Source organism: Manduca sexta, chromosome 28 (genome assembly GCF_014839805.1).
Source record: "Manduca sexta isolate Smith_Timp_Sample1 chromosome 28, JHU_Msex_v1.0, whole genome shotgun sequence".
NCBI lineage: Eukaryota > Metazoa > Arthropoda > Insecta > Lepidoptera > Sphingidae > Manduca > Manduca sexta.
The window spans coordinates 17,823,546-17,841,559 of record NC_051142.1 but is presented as its reverse complement, the minus strand read 5'-3'; the positions used below and the strand labels follow the sequence as shown (position 1 = coordinate 17,841,559).

General features: G+C 33.6%; 1 protein-coding gene across 1 annotated transcript in view; it reads right to left on the bottom strand.

Moving 5' to 3' along the window:
• The window catches only part of LOC115447035 (ubiquitin carboxyl-terminal hydrolase 17), a 32,692-nt gene extending 27,346 nt beyond the window's left edge, over window positions 1-5,346 (bottom strand). Inside the window, exon 1 of the mRNA XM_037444688.1 lies at window positions 4,841-5,346. The gene's annotated coding sequence lies outside the window, so the exon portion shown is untranslated. The remainder of the gene's footprint in view (window positions 1-4,840) is intronic.
• Between the last annotated feature and the right edge of the window lie 12,668 nt (window positions 5,347-18,014).

Below are 18,014 nucleotides of genomic sequence, written 5' to 3'. Positions count from 1 at the left end.
AATGATATCGGATATTTCTACTCAATATGAGCCCGATATCTGGAATTTGAGCCCTATATGACGATAAACTCGCCCCCTGTTACACCACGGCAGACACGTGCTGTAATGTGGGTACCCTGGATGCACCTCTAGGGAGAAGGGAATGCACTCCTACGGGGTAATAGTAAAGCATTATATGTCTTTTTTTGTTTTTGTATTTTTCATATTGATTGGTTAAGTATAAATAAAATAAATAAATATTTTCAGGGTTTTAAATTTAGGGATCCTTGATAAGTTAGAGACCCCTCGGGTTAATATGCACCACATGGTTATACAGTAATGTGAGTGTCTGTAATTGCTCCTAATTTGGAAAATGGTCCAGCATGTTCATGCGAGTCGGTTTCTCCTCAGGACGTCATAATCAGTTCAGACTACCAGGGTCCGCTGGAAACTCAAAGTATATACTCTAATAGCTATAAAACAGCGCATCATCATGTATAGGAGCTTTATTGTCACACTCAGAGCGGTAATATTTGCAGTCAGGAACTATCAAACAAATAGATAGGTCCTGAAGAGGAGGCATCGTACTTGTCACTCTTGTGGATTCTGTCGGGGGGCTAAAAGAACAGTACATACCCCTAAAGAAAGTTTAAAGTGTGATTTTCATCACTGGCGGTCCAAATCATGTTAAGGGTTAATAGGGCGAGTGGAATAAGGGTCTTGACGTAGATGTAGGTAAAATATAACCTTAGCCCAATGATGTTTATTGGTCCGTATCATAACTAGGTCAAACAATTAAAAACTATAATATTTTGATTTTCGAATCATCAGCGAGTAACTCAAATTGCCATTTGTACATGATGTGGCCAGGCTGCAGGCTCGCCTATTTCGTCACGAGACGAAAATAAATTTGTTATACTATGAAATAGTGCTCTGCCTATGCCCTCCGACACAAAGGCGAGAGCTTATGATGTAAGTAACCTCAAACTACTTTCAATACTTTGATAGGTTAAGACAGTCACGTTGCAAGTGTGCAGAAAACATTTTAAATAATATATATTGTGAAAATGACTTTAGTAAAGGAATCACTGTTTACAACACGTGGACTCCATCAAACTAAATTTATACATTCAGTGAGTATTTATATTTATTAAATAGGTTAAGAGTTCTAGGTACTTTTACTGAAAGAGATCTAGATTGACGAACAATTTTCTTGTTTGAAGAAAATTGCGAAGCTAAGGCAAATATATTTGTTTAAGATTTTTTAATATTTTTTCATTTAAATTGAATACTTAAATCTTTAATAAATTTAATATATATTTTCTTCGATCAATGAATACCTAATATTATAATCGCATAAAATAAGAATATTATATTTAAGTATTATTATGACAAAAAAATAAAAGTGAAAATGGTATTAGGTGACTACTGAGTAGAATGTTTATTATTCCTAAAATACTTGTCACTTAGATGAATTTTTTATAAGGTTAAATAATATATATTTATTATTTCATTATATAAAATAAGAAACCGAGCATTTCTCTGTGCAAAAAATAGGCATCAAAACTTATAAACAACAGCAACTTTACCCAGAACATTGGGTTACTATGTACTGAAGTGTCGTCAAAATATCACTTAATATCCTTAATGCCCTATAATCACGCTGGCTTATTGTTCGTGCTGCAACGAACCAGTGCCTTCACAATGCTGCATGACAGCAAAAAAAGACAACTGCATTACCTAATACACATGTAATTTACATTGAAGTATTGAAATAAATGTTCATATAAAATAATAAAAATAAATTGTTTTATAATATAGAGCCATTCTAATAAATAAATCAATGTTATGATGAAAATGCAAGAAATAATATTATATTGAAACAACTTTTCCTTTATTATGTTTCAAATGTATGTAGATGCACTCTACTTTCATGAATTATGTTAGGCCTTTAACTATGAGTATAAAAAATAGGCGAATACATTTTTTCCTATATGAGCTGAGTTATGAATAAAAGTTACGTCCTTACTTGATTTCCTATTTACCTATTCAGTAATGATTTTCAAGTCGTAAACATTAAATTAAATTTTTCATGTAGATTCCACTCTTATCCAAAACCATGAATTTCATTAATTCGGGTTGAATTTAAAATAAAAAAAAATAAGTATGTGAGTAGATACCTACTTAACACATTTTGTATGACTACCAAAAAACCAGGGAAAAATTTCTTATTCAACTTACCAGTCGATGTCGCTCGAAGACATTTGAGCCAGTGGTCCGTTACAATATTCAGTATTTTGGATCTGAAGGTGTCAAGTAAAGTTTATGTACTTAGATAGTAGGTAATTTAAAGTCCTGCATGGAACGACTATAGTTCATGGGCAGTCGTGCTGTTTACGATTGTAAGAGCAAGCGGCTTAACTCATCCATGTCTATAAAAACATATATTTTTAATGTATGTACACCAATATATATGGTATGTATGTATGATAGACGCATGGAGAATATTTAATGTGGGGGCAAGTTACAGTGTCCAGCAGTATTGCAGCAAATACAACTAAAATCCACCTCAATAGCGCTAGCGTTGCAAGAGTCTATACCATGAATTTAGCAGTAGTAAACGGTGAGAAGTGTACTGAATTAAATATATATATATATATACCTCTTTTGACTAGTTTAGTTGATGAAACTCTAGTACATAGAACCTCGACTATTTGCATAGTACAAAATAATTTAGTTAATATTTAACCTATATAATGGCTATGAGATAGTGGTGAGAGATTTAATTTATAAAGACTTTTTCACGATTGTATGGTACTTCTGTTGCTAAATTTAAAAAAATATTGGAAAACGTTTGTGTAGTGAAGAATTGTCAGAGTCAGCGAAAATAAAAAACAATACGTTTTAGGCTTTACTTTTTTCCTACTGTAAAAGGTTTTTTATAAATTTTAGTTCTATATTCTGTTTACGATTTTTAACTTTTATAATTATCTTGATAATTTATCACATTACCTTCTTTTCCTTATCTTTTACAATATCCTACTCTAATAACTTTTGGCACTATCTTTAAAATTGACCCACTTATTACCGTGGCACCACCATAATTTGATGCTTGTCGAAGGATACTTTTTAATACACAAAGACGGGTCTTCTTACCTCTGCTCCTCGTAATATACAAAGGACTCAAGGCATATCTATCTAGGAACCATGACATTTAATTGGGCTATTTTCGTTAAGAGTTGGTAGAGACTGTGCACTGTGCAGATATTTTGTTTCAAAACCTTTTAGGGTCATTCTTTCACTTTGCCCTGTTTAAGGATTTCAAATAATCCTTGAAATATATTATCCAACATTACCACTGCTATAGTGTGTGCACCTACAACACCATGGCGAATCAAAATGCTGGAGTATCGTAGTATCAGTCCAAGTCCTTTAAGATCCTTAGGAGATAAAGGGTAAAAAAAACAAGACGTTTGAAAAATGAGTACTTTCCTTCTAGATGAATGATTGTTTGACGAATTTATAAAAAACATGCGTGATATTGTATTCTTTGTCGTGAGGCTAAAAAATTGGATGGTGAAGGGTAGTGAAAATTAATCGAATTGCTTTTGTATTTATAGCACCACATTTAAAACTTATATAAGTTAAAATAATAAAATAATAAATTAAATACCAAATTAAATTATCATAATATTCATTAATATAATAAATTAAAACCCTTTCTTTCAAGGGCTGTTATTCTAACCAAATAAAACTAAGGTAACCTTTTTATTTGCAATTTATTTGCGCTTTTGCATATATTTATATATTTTAAAGTTATCCGGTGTAGAATATTAATATTTTTTATACCTATATAACACTATTTTTGAGAAAAATAATTTAAAAAATTTAAAATATTTATGGTTATTGATAGGCTCGCTTTAGGCACACATCCATACATTCATCCAAAAATTAAACGTAGTCATAAAAACATAATAGAATAAAAAGTATTTTGCACTATTCTTTTTAAATTGAACTTAGGATACTTTCATCACAAACAAAGTATAATAAACAATTAAAATTTGATTAACCTGGAAACTAATGAAATATAATCAAATTTGTGATAGTATACATCCTTTTCGTCGTATTTATAAATATTGGTAGGCATGTCGGCAAAACGGAAATATTTTTTGTAGTTAAAAGAAAAAAAGTAACAACGAAATAAAAATAAACAAATGGTATAAACGTAAAAAAGCAAAAAAGGATTTTTTACTTTGCCTTGAGACACTAAAAATATACTATAAAATGGTAGGTTCTGCCTTGCATTTGGAGAGTATATAATACAGGGCTGATATTATTATAAGTAAATGAAGGCAGGGAATTTGATAAGAATAGTTACCAATGTATTTTGATTTCTAATTTATTTATATCGAAGTGGGTAGGTATATTACAACCTTTATAATCTACCTACCTACAAACATTTATATTGTGTGACGTTACAAAATGTCAGACAGTTAATAATGAATTTTTTTATAGACCAGTTTTTGTGTGCGTTTCGGTATTTTAAAAAAAGAAAATTTAATAGTATATTTTCTAAAAATCTAAAACATGAAAATTAAGCACTTGTATGGTTATCCTAGTTTTTTAGGTGGGCAGTTGCTGAGTGTCTAAGTACCTTTTACAATTAATTTAATATCACTTATGGTTTACCAAAATTAAAGTATTTTGTATAAGAGGATATAATACTCATTCTTAAGCAAAAATATTTTAAAGGGCCATTTTAGGGCTCCACAAATAAAACATTCTAAAAATAGATTTTTGCATATTCTAATCGGGGATGCTGTATAGAAATTAAACAGTAGGTAGTAACGATTATACCTACCGTTCTGGATGCCTCTTTTAGGCATAACTACGGCCAGCAGGTCGCCGAGGCAAGGTTAAAGCGTACGCGCGCGAGGCCCAGCCGAGCCCGCCATTTGGGCAACGAAAGCCGCGCGCGCGCCACCTCCCGCCGTGCCAGCACGCGAGCCACGCTTCCGCGTCGCCCTAGCCCTTCGCACCCTCGTGACACACCCCTGCCGCCACACCACCCCGACATCACTCCCGGACGCACCAAACACCTATCATAATAATAACGACACATTTCCATAATCCCGCCAAAATCGAGTTCCAATTTCAAAAAACCCTTCAATACTCCCGTGACGTGGCTCGATTCGACCTAACAAAAACAAAAGGCGCGTCGTGAACATCGTTCGAGTTAAACATTTCGCGTGTGCCCCTGTGAAGGTTGCGGCGGACTGTTACGTCCACGTTTATTGTATTTCGGACCCTTATCAGGGCTTTATCCAACATTATCAGTTGTAAAATATATCGTTTTGTGTTCAAAAAGTGTTCGTTTTCGGTGAGTGGCGCTCGCACGGCGCAGCGCCGCGGCCTCTAGGCCTAAATGAACGGAAGGCGCGCGCTCGTGCAAAAATTTTGCACAAATCATCGGCAAAAAATTCCAATAAGATTCTTATAGGCCTATTTAGAAAACTGTTGATATACTTTCTGTAGACAATATATTCCATGATTAATGTGGATTTTAGACAAAACAAAACTTTCTTTTATGTTTTTTTGACTATTTTGTGAAGTGATTGTGCGCGGACCGGCTATGGATTTCAAAGTGTTTCACATGACTATGTTTTTGGATTTTATGTTTCAACGCACTATAAAACGGTAAGTAGTGATGGTAATTTACTTATTTCTATAATAAAAATTAAAAAATAGGTTATATCTTTATATTTTTTCCGATATTTTTGTTGTTTAAATCCTGTTGTAAGGGAGACGCAGAAAAATCGACAAGTTGGCTAGAACTTGTAACTTAAAGATTAAAAACTATTTTAAATACATTATTTAGAATACTAATAATACGATTAATTGATTTATTTTAGTAAAAACACTTTTAATTATTGGAAAAAGTTCTCTCAAAATTGACCACCTTTTCGCGTTAACTTTCAAATATGGCACATTACTATAAAGGCTTGATTATTACTAAATAATTATTAAATTACCCGAAATGAAAAATATTTTTGTAAAAAAAACATATTTTAACACATTTTTAACACCTAATATTATTCACTTCAAAAATAATATTCAAACATCGATTTCTTTACATTTTATGAACTACGGCGCAACTAAAGCGTGTTCTAAAGATAAATCATAGCTAAAATGAAAAATAAATACAATAGTTTTAGAAAAATATACTTTGTTACCTGAACCCCTACATTTGCTTCATTTAAATATTTAAACATTTGAAATAGTTTAAAAATCACTTAATAGGCAATATATTACAGGAATTATCCCTATTTGTCCCGGGAATAAGTATTTACGTCTTAGTTTTTACCATGTCTGTGATGTCCCATATTAAAGACTTTAGGCCTAGAACAAAATAATATTATTTTGATCTATAATGTCTATAATCACATATTGCGCATTAAATAAGTAAGAAACTTGGAAAAAAATATGTTTAAATATCTAAAATCACCCTAAAACTGCGCGTCATCTATTTTGTATGAAATATAATATAGTATCGAAAAAATGCGTTAAAAGTGTCCAAATAATGTATATAAAGTACTTACATAAAAATATAACTTCTTATCACTGAAAAGTGTTTTTTTTTAAATATTTTTTGTAAAATCGGACCTTATGTGTTAAATTTCAATTCGTAGGTATTTTGATCCTATTTACCCTAACATGTAGGTCCCCTTATGTGACCGGACCCTATTATTATACCCTGTAGGCCCCGTTGATGATAGAGCACAAAGTAGACTCGCATTTATAATTGATAATATACAAGTTGTACAGCCGTGTTAACAAAATATTATTCTCCTGTCTTCTGACCACGTCCCGCCGACGTAGCGCCGAAATTCTATTTTTCCAACCAATGCCTCCTTAATCATTTTTAAGAGTTGATTGATAACTTCCTGTCTTTATCAGTATTACGTTACTGATTTTGCTGTATAACCAGTAACAAATAAGTACATAGAAATGACCACTCTGTTCCTGTCACCTCTGAATAAAATTCTATTTTATAAAACGTAAAAAAAAATGTTATAAGTAGTTTTGTTTTCATACATTTTGAGGGTGGGGTGTATTATAATTATTTAATTTTAGCACGGCATAGTTACATTCACCGTACGTACAATTCACTTCAATTACAATTGGAAATGTCAAAGACATTTGCGTCTTACAATTGCCAGAATGACGCTTGTCGTGCTGGATGTATACCGTCCGGCTCTGAACGCGTTGTAGCCACTATGGCCAGTTTTACAATCCGTGTTACAACGTCGATGTTCCTGCAGGTATATGCCCAAATTCTATGAACAATGTTTCTGAAGTTAATGTTCAAGTTTCATGAGACATCATCAAAGCATTGACACAATAGCGACAGAGGCTGAACAAACTGTAAGCACTAAACAGTCCAACCTGTGATTAGATTAGATAGGCTGGACTATAATTGTGTTGCAATGGGACTGTTCGTAGTGCCGTGCCAAAAATCGATCTATACCCAATAGTAGGTAACGGCCGATGGTGATGATCGATAATACAAGTGGTAGGATAATGGTATGTGTAAAGTTCGTTGGGGTGACTATTTTGGGAAGTGTTTCTACCACAAAAGAGCCTCGTGAAATCACCGTTAATTAGGAGTCTTTATATCCGATGTTATAGATAGGGTGACGTATCCAAAGGCGTACAGTACTTTGTAAGTTATAACTTGATTTGAAAAACAACGTACAATCACCCGGCGATAATCATACACTCGTCACTCAATTATCTAGAAATGTTTATGTAGTCATTGGATTCCATCGTAATAAAAAAAAACAATCACATTTTCTACCATGGAAATAGGGCTTTAAAACCAATTAATGAATTATTTTTGAAATCGACAAAACGACACAATTTTTTTCCTAATTGGCAGAATAGTTTGTGATAATAAATATTATACAAAATTATTATTTTAATACTCTTATACTCTTTTACAATTAAGTTTTGTGAAATTAATTATTTTTTAATAACTTAAGCAACCTTATTAAAAAATAACACGTTGGCAATTTATATTAAAAACTAAAAAAATATATGTATTCACTGTAAGTAATTATATATTTAAGTTATAAATTATAATATAATTCTATTTTTGAAAGCACGGGAATATTAAAAATCAAGTACCGGCTGTTAATAGCAATTCAACGCTATCGTTGGTTTGAATCTCAAAAAATAATAATTAAGAAAATTAAACACAATAGTACGTTCAGTTTTTGTTGGTATGAAATAATTAATTTAAAGGAGCTTATAGGATTGAGCCTGGTTGGCGTAGGAAAAGCAGCACTTACTAGTGTACCGTGTAAAATGTACAATTTACGACGTAACACGAGATATGTAACACTCAGGAACACGCGATCGTGTTTCAGTTAAAACTATTGTTAGCTGTAAGAAAACCTTTCGAGATTCATAAAGAGACATAATAATGTAATAATAATATGTTGATTATCACATTGTGATTGGTATTAGAGAAAAAACAAAAAAACGAAAAAAAAAATACAGCTTTTAAATTTCAAACTATTACTCCTATGAATGTATGTTAAATAGACGAGGAGTTGGAGATGTAGATCCCCTTTTTCTATGTCCTCTGTGTCGCTTATAAAGTTGGTTCTTGACATAAGGAAACTTTTAAGATACTCCGTAATAGTAATTTTGAAGAACACCCTCTGTTAACTTCTACACGAATAAAAAAAAAATTGGTGCAAGAATAACTGTCGTCAATATCAAAACTTAAATAAAATATAATTCCATGAAGTTAAGCTTTTGGTAATGTAATATATTTTGCACCCAACTGGTTAGCGGCCGTACATAAAGAACCGGCCATAGAAGCTCGTTTAGAATCCCGTTCCGGGGTCAGCCGGTGTGCGTCCAGACCCGGCCGGTATAATTTTCGCGATCGTCGAAAAACTACGTCTCTCGTTTATCGACCGTTTAAATTATATGTGTAACAGTCCACTGTTCTGATCTGAAGTATGGAGGTGGCTGTATGAATTTATAAAAAGTACTGGCAGGTACTACAAGCAGCCAAAAATAGAACTAAACACAAACACTATTTACATACCAACGGTTAGAATACTGACAAAATAAATTTTAATCACGTGATCGATGGCACAAAAAATAATAAATTATTGTGATTTATAAATCCGGTATTATGTATTTCCTTCTATGCGAATGGGCCAAATTATTAGCTTTTTCCGTGGTTTAAATAAAAAACAAATTGACATCATTCCAGTCCATTGATAACACGTGGATATCAATAGATTTTACATCGGTCGTACTGTACCTATTACCAAAGCGTACAGAGGGCCAAACTCGTTCTCTTTACAAAATACTACAAAACGTGAAGAAAAATTAATAGTACATCATTTTTAAAGCGTACGCCTTTAGATGTTCGAGTTTGTTTTGTCACAATTAACACTATACACAATGAAAAACTACCTTATATAAATGTAAAAGTAATTTAAAACTGCATTCAATGATTTTTTTTAAATTTTGTATATCTCATTAGTATATCCAATAAATACAACATTATCTTAAGGAAGGCCACGAAATGTATGAAAAAGAGGTTAAAAAATGAGAATTCAAAATCTTTTAAGTAATAAAAATATCTGTAAATACGTATACCTATTTGCGTAAAAGAAAATTAATAAATATGAATTAGGGTAGAAAAATAAATTGGAAAATAAATCGTATTCCAAGTAATTAGTTAAGTTATGGATATCATTTTTAATTGTTTTTATTGGAAAGAAGATAAAATTATGTACCTATATCTAAAGCATAGTACGTGTTTTTTTTGTAATTATTTTTATTAGGAAAAAAAATAATTTCAGCAGCTCCAGTAAATTCCAACATTTATTACGAGAGGTTGCATTCGACCGTTTTCTTTCTCGCTTATTTTTTTCTCTTTATTAGTGCCGGCACTGTTTACGACTAAAAGAAAAAACTATGATAAAGGTACATTCTTACCTACATTAAAAGTAAAAAAATGTTTCCTTCGGTTAAATAATGTTACATCTATAATTAATGATTTAGGGTTTTTTCCTCCAGGGCCCATGTTAATTGTGAACTTTCTACCCTGTACAGAGAACATGCCCTTTTCTAAATACTTTATTTACAAACCACCATTAGCCAATGAACTATTTTTTTTTATTCAAGTTTTTTAAAAGTGTTGAAATAGTTGATTTGAATGTTGCAGAATTTTGAAATACAAAAATATGTTTAAAAATGCCCTTTTAAAATAAGTATTTAAGTAGAGACAAGTTTCTAAATCCTAAGCTATTTGACTTTAAAAGTAAAGACACGTGACTTATTGTTATACGCCTAGCACGTATTTTTACGGGTTATTTAAATTTACATTTATTTCTCATTCTGTATACAACATTGTGATTAATATTATTATATATTTTTTTAACTTCACCAAAAAATCTTGTTGTATAGCATGGACAGGATGGAGGGTTAAGTAGAAATACAACGATTTATAACAATTGTTATACCAACAATTATTAAAATCTAGGACAAAACAAAAATAGTGATCATTTTTGTTCAAATGATATTTGTTCATATTAATAATATCGGCACTTAACGGTTTAATAGTTTCTCATCAATTGTCGAAAGGTTTTTGTAAGAAAACCTGATCTGTGACGTCATCATGCTTAATCAAAACTACTTATTGATTGTTTTTCCGAAATAGAATTGATTAAAAAATTAGAGGTTTTTGTGCTTTATAAAGTGTTCAAAAAAGTATTTATCCACAATTTTTTGTAAAAGAATAGCCATAGCCAGACTGATTATATAAGTATTAGGTATTCAATTATGACTAGAACTAATAAGAAATGATTTCCTAGAAAATACCTTGAGTTCCTTATTAAGTGTCGAACAATAAATAGGAAAATTTCGAATGCTTTTAGGATCTTTAATAACCACAAGCAAGTGGTTACCTAGTATGTGTTGGTAAGGTGGTGAATGTCCAATACGGTGTCAAACCCACCAGCGACCTACTGTGTTATTTATGTTTTATATTATAAAACGGAATTTGATTGGACGGACGGGTCATAGACCTACCTATATATGTACATTTAGACTCCAAGTACACCAGGGTAATTAGTATCTTAAAATATAAATAACTAGGTGTTGCTCGCTGCTTCGGCCGCGTAAAAAAGCTTTTCCCACTAGAAAAATCCCTTAAACACAGGAAGTCACCAACGCCATCTTTTATAAAGCTATGGCTCATGACAACAAATTACCGGGATCAAAGTAGCATACGTATTAACCCAGGACGTGGGCTATCCGTGTGTCAAATGTTATCCAAATCCGTTCAGTTGTTTCTGCGTTTAATTAAAACCAATATACAAAAATCCGAATATTTAAAAAAAAATTGCATTTATAATATAAGTAAGATTAAACATTGCTAGCCCTTACACAGGACCTGAAGCGGCACATTCAAATACCGACTGCATGCCACTACATAGCATTGGTCACTTATTGCGTCGCAATAACCCGACAACTCATATATTATGATATTTTTTTGCCGTTGTTCGTTTGATTTTAATAGAAATTTCATGGCCTGGTAGTTAAAGTAGTAGTAATTAATATAGACTACATTTTATTCCAGAAAAAACTTTTGTGTAGGAAGAGCCGGGAGTAACAACTAGACCTCAATATGAGTAACGTCGTGACGTCATAATACTCATTTAATACGATTAAGTAATATTTAATCATTGCAAGGCATTGCCATCGGCGGCTACGGTATAGAGGACATCATCAATTTAATACGAATAAGAACAAACTTAACGTATTCTGGTTGAGAAATCTATTTTATCAGCCTTGGTAGAGTAGTCGACGAGTTGTTATCGTAAAGGCGAGAAGCGTAGAGTCCATTCCGAGCAACGTTCGTTGTGTAAGCCGTTAAGTATTTGGAGTGTGGGTGTTGTACACTTTCAGATTTACACACAGCACTAGTATCTCAATGGAGTCAGCATTGTGCGTGGTAAATGTGTGTACAGGTGACTGGTCGATGTTTATTCTTTCAGTAAATATTATGTAATATGCATATATTCAAGTATCAATCTCCAAGAAGTTTCATTAAATTCCATTCAGTAGTTTTTGTGCCACAAACGGTGATACGCAGACAGACAAAAAACACGACTAGATATCTGGCGTCTCCCACTAAACGCATTCATTATTATAAACTAGATTTTCCTGTGACTCCACTTGCTCAATGAGTTTTATATACCAGTTTTTAATTTTGGCTTGGCCTGCGGAAATTTTTTTTAGCTGTACATGCAAATTTAGCTTATGGGATAATCCAGGACGTGATCAATTTGTCAGCCAAATTACATGCAAAATGTTCATCAATGTCCGCGTGATTATCTGACAAACATGAGAACATCTTTACAAAGTTACACATTAATATATCAGCAGCCGTAGTTATATTAAAAAGTTTGTTTGTTTGTCCATTATTCCCTTGATTTATACCATAATTTATGGTATAAATTAAGGAATTCTTATTCCGAAGATCCCAGATCCCCGTCAGATAGTGCATATATTCACTATCTCACGGGGATAGTACATATATTCTGTGTTTGATCCGGTAAGCACTTTCATACAAGTGGAGTCACGAGAATAAGTTAGTTGTTTATTACATGTCTGGGAATAGACGTTGCGCTGTTACTAAGAGGAAGCTAATTCATTAACTCTAATCTAAATTACTGTTATGTTTTATTGTACTTTGTTAGTGTGTGGATAATATGAGTTCTGTTGCTGTCCCACTGCTGGGCACGTGTCTGTGGTTATAGAACTAAGGGGTCTCACAACCAGATTTCTTACCTAATTCCCTACAGGAAAATAATTAAAATTTCCACGTAAATTGTAATGGCTAAAAGTGCTGTAGTTCGGTCTAAACCACAACTTTCGTCTCATGCAGGGTAATCTTGAGGCTCTGTGAGTACTCACAAAATACATATTTTGTGTTTAACTAATTTTAACAGCTGCCTTTTCAAGCGTAGCTCAGTTTACGTAGTAATTATTATCTATTTAATCTGTGTGAACGATTTAATATTTTTTCCATTTGTTTTTAGCCATGCCAAAAAGGAATAATTATTTTTCACCCAGTCACGGTATGGGTTGATTTTTGTATTGCCGGTACTTGCTGAACTATTTGTTTGTTTTGTTAAATGTACAAAATATTTTTTCAAAATATTTTATCCATTTAGACAATATTTTTATTTCCATAAATTACTTTGACTCCTTATAGTTATATATATTATTTTTATTTTTCCTATAAATAAAACCTATTATACGAATTAAAAAGTGACCCAGAGTCGACCCAATACATGTACATTGCCACTAGACCAATGGGGCTATGTTCTTTACACAACATCATTATAAAAAAGGGACACAATGGTGACCATTGGACAGCTCGGCTCTAGTTACTAGTAGGGTCAACCGTTTCACTATTATATTACTATGGGAACATTTGCCCCCAAACTGTAGACCAGATGCGCCATTGGTCAAACTATAATAGTTTACATAGGGGTCCATGGTCGTTACAAAACTATTTTAAAAATAGAACCGGTCTAGGCCAATAACGTAGCTAGGATATTTAAATTTCGAATTGGAACGTTCTTATTATAAATTCACCCCATTATAACCTGTTTACATTACTATGGGAGCGTCCTTGATGTCTTATAGGGTAACTCCTCGAAGGTCAAGGGAACCTGACTTAATCATGTTCCCAAGGTCGGTGGATAATAAAATGCCCTTTGGGGTGTTTCAACCGCTTCGTATCTGGTTTGTTTCTAGGTCCAGTTCAGTGGAATTAAAAGTAAGAATAAAGAGGTGACTTGATACTTGTGCCGATTTGAACTTTAACCAACTGACGTCTAAATGTCATTTTATTAAAAACTATTTATTACAAACTAGCTTTTGCTCGCGGCTTCGCCCGCGTGAATGAGTTTTCCGGGATAAAAGTTCCGCTATATATTTTCCGGGGATAGAAATTAGCCTATAATCTTCCCAGGGTCAACTATGTATCTCCATATGAAACTTCATAAAAATCCGTTTAGCATTTTGAGAAAATCGATAACATACAGACAGACAGAAATGGTAAACTATTTTGGCCATAGTGGCTTCCACATAAAAGGTAGATAGATATATGCTGTCACGGACTTTCATTTTTAACTATTTATGGCAAAAAATCCTAGAGTACATCATCTTTGTCTAACTCCAACGGTTTAGGCAGCGAACGCCAAGATAGCAATTTTTTCCGACTTTCTTGATATTTATCGTTATATTATGACCAAATTACACAAAATCATTATAAACTGTAGTCTATGCGTTATTCTCATGTGTAACCAATATGACTGTAAATTTACATCCAAATCCGTTCAGTAGTCTTTTTCGTGAAAAAGGAACAAACATACATACATACACACATCTATCCTCACTAACTTTCGCATTTATAATATTAGTAGGATAGTCAAATTATTAGAAAAGATGTTATCTATTACCATGTTCGAAGAATCTCCGTATGTTCCATTAGATAAGAAATGATGATAGATACGCAGGGCGCATGCGTAATGCGTTGCGCTACTGTCTTCCACTTTGGGAATATGTAAGTTTATTTCGTGTAGAATTAGATGTCTTGTGTCACTAAAGCAGTGTGTTGCAGTTTGTATGTTCTAACTTCTGTTGCTGCTATTGAGGGACAGCATTACCATAAAACGAACCGTGGTCGAGGAACGCAACGATTCGTTGGTCTACATTATATTTGGAGGTTACATTATACAGGTCGTGGTCATTTTAATTAACTAAAAATAAAACGTCAGTTAAATTCTGCTTCTTAGGCCTTGTTCTCGTGAGGTTTTTTAACGAGCTGTAGATGCGCGTTTTTTATATACATACTATCTGCAGGTCTTAAGCGTGGACACATGTAACAGTACTCGGTTTCTGAGTGCATGGCGTTTACTGCACGTCTACATTGAGTGGAGTTTAAAGCTCATTTTCAGGCCGTTTCAAATATCGGGTACTGGGCCCTTAGTGTGGTGTGATCAGTTGTGCAAGCGCGGCGGTCGTGGCGACTGGTTGCCAGTTAGCACGCCCACGCCGCGCCGATGCTATCGGACGCCGCTAATTGTTGACATTGTGTTTATTGAAGCACCAGCTGTGTCGGCGACTCTGCTCACGTGGTATTTTATATACATAAAATAGTATGTATGTACTATGTTGAAAACCTCTGTTTCGTCTAGCTCGAACACATTTACACACTGCATTTTTTATAATTCGAAGGTAGAGGATAATTTAAAAAGTACGATCAGTTCTGTGTTATGTCTTACTCTTTCTATTCCACTGTGAGAAATATTTTCTAGCAATAAAAAAAATTACACCTCAGCACTGGCACTAGTTATTGTCATACTGTCGGTATACTGCGCGCTAGAATACGGTCACCTTAGTGTGCACACACTGTTGTATTCACTTCTTTGCACTGTGGTTGTGTTTCACTTTTCACATTGTAGCCAGTATGATTACTATAAATTTGAAACTTGAAACATATTTATATTATCATATGATGTATAATTGTTAACCTAAGACTTTAATTCACGCTGTCATATAGAAGGCAAGCAGGAGGTGTCTGGCAGTGGGTTATACAATAATACTCGGGTAGAATTATAGAACTCAAAAGTTACTGTAAAGCACTTTGTAAGTCAGGATTTAGTGTTAAGCACAATTTGTGAGATGTCATAAGTTAAGAGATAATTTTAGACAAGTGAGAAGCTAAAAAAACATTTTCATTTTGATGATTATATGCATAAATCGTTCCGTAGATTTTAAACCTTTTATAGGTACTATAAAAATATTCGGCTGTAAGTGGTCTGGAATCCTGTCAGTTCAGCATGATAACAACAAGAAATACATTTTTATATGCTTCACTAGTTCTATATTTAGTTGCTACCCTATGTCGTTAACACCCTGTATAACGAATATTCGGCGGCGCTGCCGGCGTGGTGCCGCCGTGGTACCGTTACCGCGACATGTTTGGACTCGTCGCCGCGCCCGCGCTCGCGAGTCCGTAGCACAAACCGCCAGACGTCTCGGCGACGCAACACTCTACCATTTGTCTTCACTCTACAATACTTATATAATTGATGTGGACGTTTGCGGAGTTGATCGTTAGCATATCATGCATAAACAGCTGAATACCTCGATTTGGACTAATTTTGGTACACAGATAGATCCAGCACGGGATTAAAAATAGTACTTTTTATTCCAGAAAATCCACAGTGACATATTCTGGCAAGGGTTTTCAGAAACAATGGCTAAAAATATTGTTAGTCAGAAATTGAATTGTTCTACTATTCATTAGGCTGTCAAGCATGTGCCTGAGCTGGTGCATGATAGGTTGGACCTTACGCCTAAACAAGTTCTAATTGAATTGATAAGGCTAAATGATTTCGTTTTATAAAATGGTTATACAAGGAAATGTCGAGACGAGCCGTTCATTCTTCGGAGGAAAGAACGATCACTCTTAAAGAAATATCTCTGACTCATCTGATCTTCTAGTAATCTTAACATCATATCTCTGACTCATCTGATCTTCTAGTAATCTAAACATCAGCTATGTCCTTTGCTGCCTCGTTAGAGAGGGTAAGGGACGTGGTAAGGAGTTTATTTGTACTGAGTAACGTGGCCAAACCAGACGTCGCGGCGTCACTCGGCTTTATCTAACTGGGTAATTTGTTTAAATGCTGTATTACATTGATAAGGTTTTTGTTTTTATACAACTAAATGACGTTGTACGTCGACTGATGGCATTTCGCTTAGAAACGCCAGAATAGTAAAGTTATGAACTATACATTTCACGGCAATATTAATATAAATGAGCCGGTCACGCATCTGATCGTGAGCACACTAGTCTATAAACAGTAGCATCAACAAAATCTTGAATTAAAATATAATTAATGCACGTGAATGACATTTCTATTGATAGCTCTCTACCGTTATGTGGTCTTACATCATGAAGACTTTAATTTTTTAATAAGTTGTTTGATAGATTCGAAAAGCATCCTCACCATTCGTATAAGGAATTCTAAGGAGACTAAGGTGTGTTGACATCGAGATGGTTATCATTTCCTTATGTACATGGTTAAATAAAACGTCGATTACGATTAGCCTTGAGTTTGTTAACTATCGAAAACTTTCGAGAACAAGTGGTAGTGTCTTTTATAGTTATTCGCAGCACATCGGGCCGGCTACTCTAGGATTACCATATTAGGAAAGTAATACTCACCTATTTTCGTACTAGACTGATGTGGGAATATTGGTATTTTAAAAAATATTAAAAGACTAAAATCTTAGAACAAAAACAATCTCATTCTATTTGTAAATAGCGCTGTTTGAACTTTCTATCTGAGACAGTCTGAGCCATTTCCTTCTGTCTTTTTTCTTTTTGTGTTTACTTTATGCTCCAGTAATAAATGTATTATTATTATTATTGTGGTACTTGTTAGTCAAAAGATCTCGCACTTTTATTCCCGCTCAACAATGTACAAAAACAGAGTCATATATAGAGTCTACGTTCGAGAGTGTTATAGTTAAAATAATAATTATAGAGCGATAAAAAACTTAAAATCTCCTTAGTAGTATACAACACAGTCACAATGTGGCATACTTTATTGGCAGTGTTGCCATTGTATATATCCAATTGTTACATACTACGCAGCAAATGTTTCTTTTATATCTAATATTTTTATGCCTGTCCTTGTTGCTTACCTAGTGATGTATTCGTCGGTAGCTACATTACCTTTAATGATAGGGTTAAATTAGGGATGAGATATTTTTGGGGACTCAGTATTCGCACTCTTCGTTTCAACATCTGTCCACGTTGGCTTTGTTTTATATGTAGGCCATGCACGACAAGGTATTGATGCTGTAGAGATAAGTGTCTACAGCGTGCTTCTATCACATTTTTATTTACTAAT